At 42.6% G+C, this 6099-nt stretch overlaps 1 long non-coding RNA gene across 1 annotated transcript; it reads left to right on the forward strand.

Moving 5' to 3' along the window:
* Positions 1 to 325: 325 nt before the first annotated feature.
* LOC108445686 lies at positions 326 to 4348 on the forward strand. The gene is made up of 2 exons (XR_001860639.1): positions 326 to 1115; positions 2673 to 4348. It is a non-coding gene; the product is annotated as an uncharacterized LOC108445686 (long non-coding RNA).
* Positions 4349 to 6099: the final 1751 nt, after the last annotated feature.

The following is a 6099-nucleotide window of genomic DNA, read 5'->3' on the forward strand; positions in this document are numbered from 1 at the left end:
ATTTAACCATTTTCCTGTAGAATCTGCAGCCAGAGTGAGCCCTGCCATGCTGGGTTACTGTGGGAAAGGCAGTGAGAGGAAATTGAGCAGAAATGAGCAATAAACAGAAATGAAACTAACTTGATTATTCTAAGTCCTGAACCTGAACATAAAATGGATGGTATTAAAATATGGAAACTTTACACCATGTTCATTTATCTTTCTCTAGGAACAGTCTGGGGAATTCAAAAAATTTGTCCCTCACAGACAGTTCAAAAGTACTGTTGCTAACAGTGAATATTCAGCATTGAGTGCTGTCTTCTCTACAGGATGTGATACCCTTGTGTTGACTATATATATATATATATATACATATATATAAAAATCAGTATGGTACCTCTTCTGAGAGCTCATCTCTGCACAGAGGAACTCTGGTGCTGAGAGCTTTTCTTCAACTGGGAATGTGATGTGAGGGCTGTGGGAGAGGTTTGGAGGGGTCATGACAGGATGATGTCAGTGGGTCTTAGTGGCTTATCTGCTCAAAGATTTTGTGCACCCATGAAGCGTAGGTTCATTTTTTCTCATCCATATGACAGCCAAGGGAATTTATCTAACAATATAATAAAAGCCTGGAATAAAGGGTATTTGGCAACCAGGCTGTGTTTCTGTGAGTAAACTACATATTGTTCCATATTCTGGGTTATCAGCAAAGTTATTCTATGTCATGGAAAAACTCAACAAATGAGACTGTGCTGCCAACACTGATTTTAACATACATCTCATGAAATTTGTTTGCTGTTTTTGGGGTGTTTTTTAGACCTGCACAGGAAGGTATGTGAGCAGGAATCTTTGGCTTTATTTAAAAAGGAAGGACTGTAGAGGAAGGACTCAGAATATGAAGCACACACATCCTAATGCCTCAGAAAACAGAGATGTAAAGCAATAGTGAAGGCCTTGACTGATCTGTTTAAAATCTCCTACTTAAACTAATTTAATTATTTCTATTTTTCCAGTATATCTCCTAAGTGTTTGACAGCTTAGGGTGATTCAAATGCTGTGGCAAGAATCCAAATGACAAGCAACAGGGGAACCTGAGTTAGTGAACTACATTGTCATGGGCATTCCTACCAGCCCAGGTAAGAGAGCAGTCTGGCTGTGTCTGCATGCTGTTTTTAAGCCAGCATCTGTGCTTATAGACACTCGGGGAGCAGGTCCATTCCAGCTGGGTACAGGCCAGGGTGCGGCTGCTTCAGCTGTGGCCCTGGCTGGACCCAAACCCAGCTTCTCCTTGAGCTGGCCATGGTGCATGAGTGGTATGCGGGGGACTCATGCAAGACCTCGGGGCTTGAAAATAGTGGGGAAAGTCTGAGAACATAGGCTGGGATCACACGGTCTTGCGTGTAGAAGGGCCAAGGCTCCTTGCCAGCTTGCCTGACTGTGAGCTGCTTCTGCAGGATGGGCTTGGGAAAGGCAGCAGCCCTTTCCACTGGCAGCGGGCTGTGAGTGGTATGTCTGGCCTGTGGGAAACACGAGTCCCTTGTCCCCAACTAGTGGCTGTGACGGATGTCCCCATGACAGCTGGTGGTGGTCCTGCCTACCCCGCAGGGACATCGTGGGATCTCTAATGCCCACCTCTATGGTCCCTGGGCTGCAGAGTTCTGCAGGGGCCAGAAATGACACTTGCCTGTGACAGGGGCAAGTAGGGCTGCTGGGTGAGTGTCCTCCTTTTTCACTCAGGAGGCACAGAGACACAGACTGTGGGATGCCTCTTCAAGCATTGAAATGTGATGAGCGTAGGGGATGGCTATGAACAGGCCACAGCCAGTTTGGGTAAGGAAATGAACTCACTGCCAGTAATAATATCAAAAGAACAGTAGAAAAATCACAGCTGTGAGCCTGGAATACAACACAAACACAAAATAAACCATAAAAGCCCCCAGAGAGAATTGCAGAGGTGCCTCCGCCCTTTTAGGTTGTCAGCAAATATCTCAATGGCAAAGTGAGTGGAAGGCATTGAAATGCACTCAAAATTCTGCATCCCTTCAGGCTCACAATGTATGCACCTCGTAACTCAAGAAATGCAGGCACCAGCTGAATGGGCAGACAACTTTTTTAACCTTTTTCTATGTAATTTTGTTTTTTCAATAGGAGAAAAGAGGAAATTGGACTAATGTATTAACAGGTTTCATTAATTTGTCTCCTTGAATAGCAAGATGAATGACAAACTCATGTTCGGTTATCTTCCAAGTCAAAGAATAGATTTAAAATTTTCTTTACACAAACAAAATTAATGGGGCCAAAATTTGTCAGTTGCTGCTGGCATGTCTCTTCCAATGAAAATAGATGTCCTTCACATACCAAAACCCTGTGCAGAGCCAGAGCCTGTAAGCAGTGCCTTGCATTTCTAAGCCTTTTTGAGCATGGGCTATGATCATGAAATCAGTAACATAAGGACTGTGTTCTGATTCACAGCATGGGGAATAATTGGCAGTGACTGACTTGCCTAGTGAATACTACTGGCCTTCCAAGTAGACTTGCCCCAGCATTCCGAAATGAGTTCAATGTGAGCTGCTCATGCACAAAGCTTTGCGTCGCTCTGGCTTTGCTAACTCGGTTGGAAGCAATTAATGATGTTAGCATTTGATGCTCAAAATTCAGGCTGCAGAGGTCTCAGGAGTTTCTTTCCTCCCTAGGAGCGAGTGGTTTGTGTTGCTTTGGAGCCCAGTTACAGGAAGCATTCAAGCATGTGCTGATCGATGGATGGGGCTGAAAGCAGGCTCCCAGGATAGAAGTGTGCAAAGTTCTTTGTTTTTCCCTGTAGCATTTGCTGATGCTGCCCCATTCTGGTTCAAAAGCCTGCAAAGATACTGATTGGCCAAATTCAGTGCTCCAGGCAACTTCCTTAACAAATCTGCCAGAAATTCATGTTCCAAAAGTCTCATATTTCACTTCTGGAAAAAAAGGATGTTTATAGTCCTCATTACTGTGGAATAATGTGAAAAATGTATAAAACATATCAGTGCTGTCTTTAAATATTTGTTTTTGACAAGTGGAGCTCATTTGGTACTCTAAATGCTCAGAAGGTCATGCATAATTCCTGTCTCCCAGCTCAAACAATCTTTGAATAAAGATTTGCGTGTCTTGGACTACATTTCCACTGTCTTGTAACAGCAATCTCACTCTCTCCCATCAAGAAGGGCTGTGCCAGCCACCCTTACTCCTACTCTCTTTGACGTGATTGGAGGTACAACCCACACATACACTCCAGGGGATATTGGAATACATGTCCAAACACAGCCACATGGTGACCAGCCAACAGAAGTGACCTGCCAGCGGTCACTATCGCAGACAGGTGACCCAGAATGCAGGGACTGCTGAGTCCATCACCCTTCAGAGCCATGTAGACACAGACTGTGAGATTAAATGCCAAAATCATGGGGAAGACAGATGAGTAATTGAGCCCATAGTCTACTGAGAATGGAGCAAAGCACTTAAGAAAAGCAGCAGCAGGGCAAGGCACTTAGCATGCACTTAACTTTAAGCCTGTAAGCAATTCATTTTTGAGTATTCATAACTGTAAGGAATCAAAAGAAGAAAAGCTCTCCTATATTATACTGGTGAACAGATTCATATGCAGTATAGTGTTCTGAGGATGGCCATATATTTTCCTTCCTTATTTTGTAAAGTTAGACCTTCCAGAGCTTTAAAAATATCCTGTTAATAATTCTTAGATTGATTAGTAGTTACTGAGAAGGAAAGTAAAATGGTGATTGGGTCTCTATTCCTCAAAATCCACCAGGTAAACAGCCACTCTCCTTCCCCAGGGCTCTTATCAATGCGCCCCTATAACACTGCATACTACAAGTCTGTGAATATATAATGCTGAAAGAAACTCCAGCCCTGTGCAGTGTACAATCCATCCTTGTATCTTTATGCTGTATGAGTCACAGTGCATTTAGAGATCTCCTTCCATCTAAGTGTGATCTATTTACAAGCATGCGTAGGTTTTCATAGTTTCACAATAGCTGACAGAAGAGCATAATTTATCTAAAAAATGTTCTGGCCTATTTGCTAGTCATGTGAGCACAGCTTTTTTTTTTCTTCTTCTTTTTTTTTTATTCTGTGTCTGACTCTAAATGCAAAGTAAAATTTTGTTCCTGCTCTGTTTGAGGTGATTTGTTTTCAAGAAACTTTCTCCTGACAGGCCTTTGACATGGTGTTTTAACACAGAATAAATGAATAAATGTGAATTTCACCCTTGTATTTCTTGTAGAATCTGCCATCTCCATGTACTGTGCTTATTTCAGAAGTCAAGGCTATAAAGGCAAAAGCCACTGGATTGTGCCTAACACAAAGCTGGTACAGAATATAACTTTTACAAGCCTCCCAAGATTAATTTAGACTCAGAAATCTTTATTATCCTCATTCCTTTGTTGAAAGTAATAACTGAAACCACAAACTACCATCAGAAGAACCACCCAAGCAGTGAGTTGGTCCCTGGCAGATCTTTTATATTAGACAACTGGGGCTAAATTCCATTTGTGTTTCTGTGCTTGATGTTCCTATTGACTAGCTCCAGGCAGCTGCCTGCTTACTGCCTTATTTAGGTCCTATGAATCACCCTCTGAGGCTCCCCCACTGCCATAAGGAGGTAGGTGAAATTTAGTTTTTTCTACGCCTACTCAAAGACAAGGCCGGTTTCAGTGCAGCTGTGCATGAGTGTGGGGCTGGGCCCACACAGCTGCTGGCTCTCTCTTCACTGACCTGGCTGCACCTACTCTTTCTTGCAGGTTCTCCATCTGTGTGTCATAGCAGTGATGTTGTCTTAGGTTACAGCAGCAGGCAAAGGCGTCTCTCTTTGTCTTTTCCTCCTGAATTGTATCAGACTATATGAAGCAGTGAGATAAATTAGAAATATGGAAATCCCAGGGGCTATGGAAATAAAAGAGATTAGTGTTGCTTCGTGAAACATTTTGAGATGTATTGTTGGAACATCTGGTATACAAGTTGGGTACTTTTAATCATTATCAATGACTGGTAATTCAGCAAGACAATAAATTAAAAAAATGTAGCACTATGCAGAAAAGTGGAGTTCTCATTTTTGAGGGCTTTGCAGATCCTATTTACATTCACAGACAGTGTCCCTAGAATATATGTGTCCCATAGATTGTGTTAGCATTAAATAAAGAATAACAACATAAAGCCCTGCAATGGATCATCACTAGTCATTTCTATAGGCAGTAGTGGCCAGGCTGTATGATATGACTCAGATATAGTCACTGATTATTCACACCAGGTACCTGGACACAGTGGGTTCTGCCTACACCTCTTTTGTGGATGTGCTTCTGGGGTGTGGGAGCATGCAGTAATCATCTGTAGGCAGCTCTTTGCCCAAATACAGAAGAAGGACACAGCTTGGGTGTGTCCCTGGTCCAACAACAAGTCCAGGAGTTCCCACATAACCTGTGTAATTTTTTTATCAAAAGAAGTGATTTCTGCCCTGAGGTACCTGTTCACAGCTCACACTTTGGAGTTTACTCCTGTGTATCTTAGAACAGAATTTAAACGCAGCACAGATCTACCAAATGAGAAACCATGAAGAATCCCTCTCATGAGGCAGCAATCCCCAAATCCCATGAAATAGCTTAGTGAGAGCCTCCTGCAGCCAACTATGCAGATAGTCTCTGTGGATTCAGGCAAGTGAGAGCTGTGCAGTTCTCACCCTGTTGAAGTAAATAGAAAAAGCCTCAATGACTAAGTGCAGCCAAGATTTCATCCAGAAATGTAAGTGCTGCAGTGGTTCATAGGTTTCAATCCTGATAACTGAAACATGGACAACCACTTGTTTGGCCATATTTAAAAATATACTGTTGAAAGGGAACATACAAGTGTTGCTAAGACCCTTTGGGCATCTCCCTACTTGTGCCATAAAACCAGATGCTGAAAAACAAGAGGATTTGTTTCTAAAGGTTAATGCTCTTTCCTTCATATTCAGAAATAGCACCAAGCTGCTTGGAGGAGTTGCTCCATCAAGTACTTCAGTTATATTTTGCCAGGAATGGGAAGGCTGATTTCTTTGCTGCTGTTGGAAGTGCCCAGTCCCTGCGTATTGTTGAATCA

This window comes from Corvus brachyrhynchos, unplaced genomic scaffold (genome assembly GCF_000691975.1).
Source record: "Corvus brachyrhynchos isolate BGI_N302 unplaced genomic scaffold, ASM69197v1 scaffold302, whole genome shotgun sequence".
Classification (NCBI taxonomy): domain Eukaryota; kingdom Metazoa; phylum Chordata; class Aves; order Passeriformes; family Corvidae; genus Corvus; species Corvus brachyrhynchos.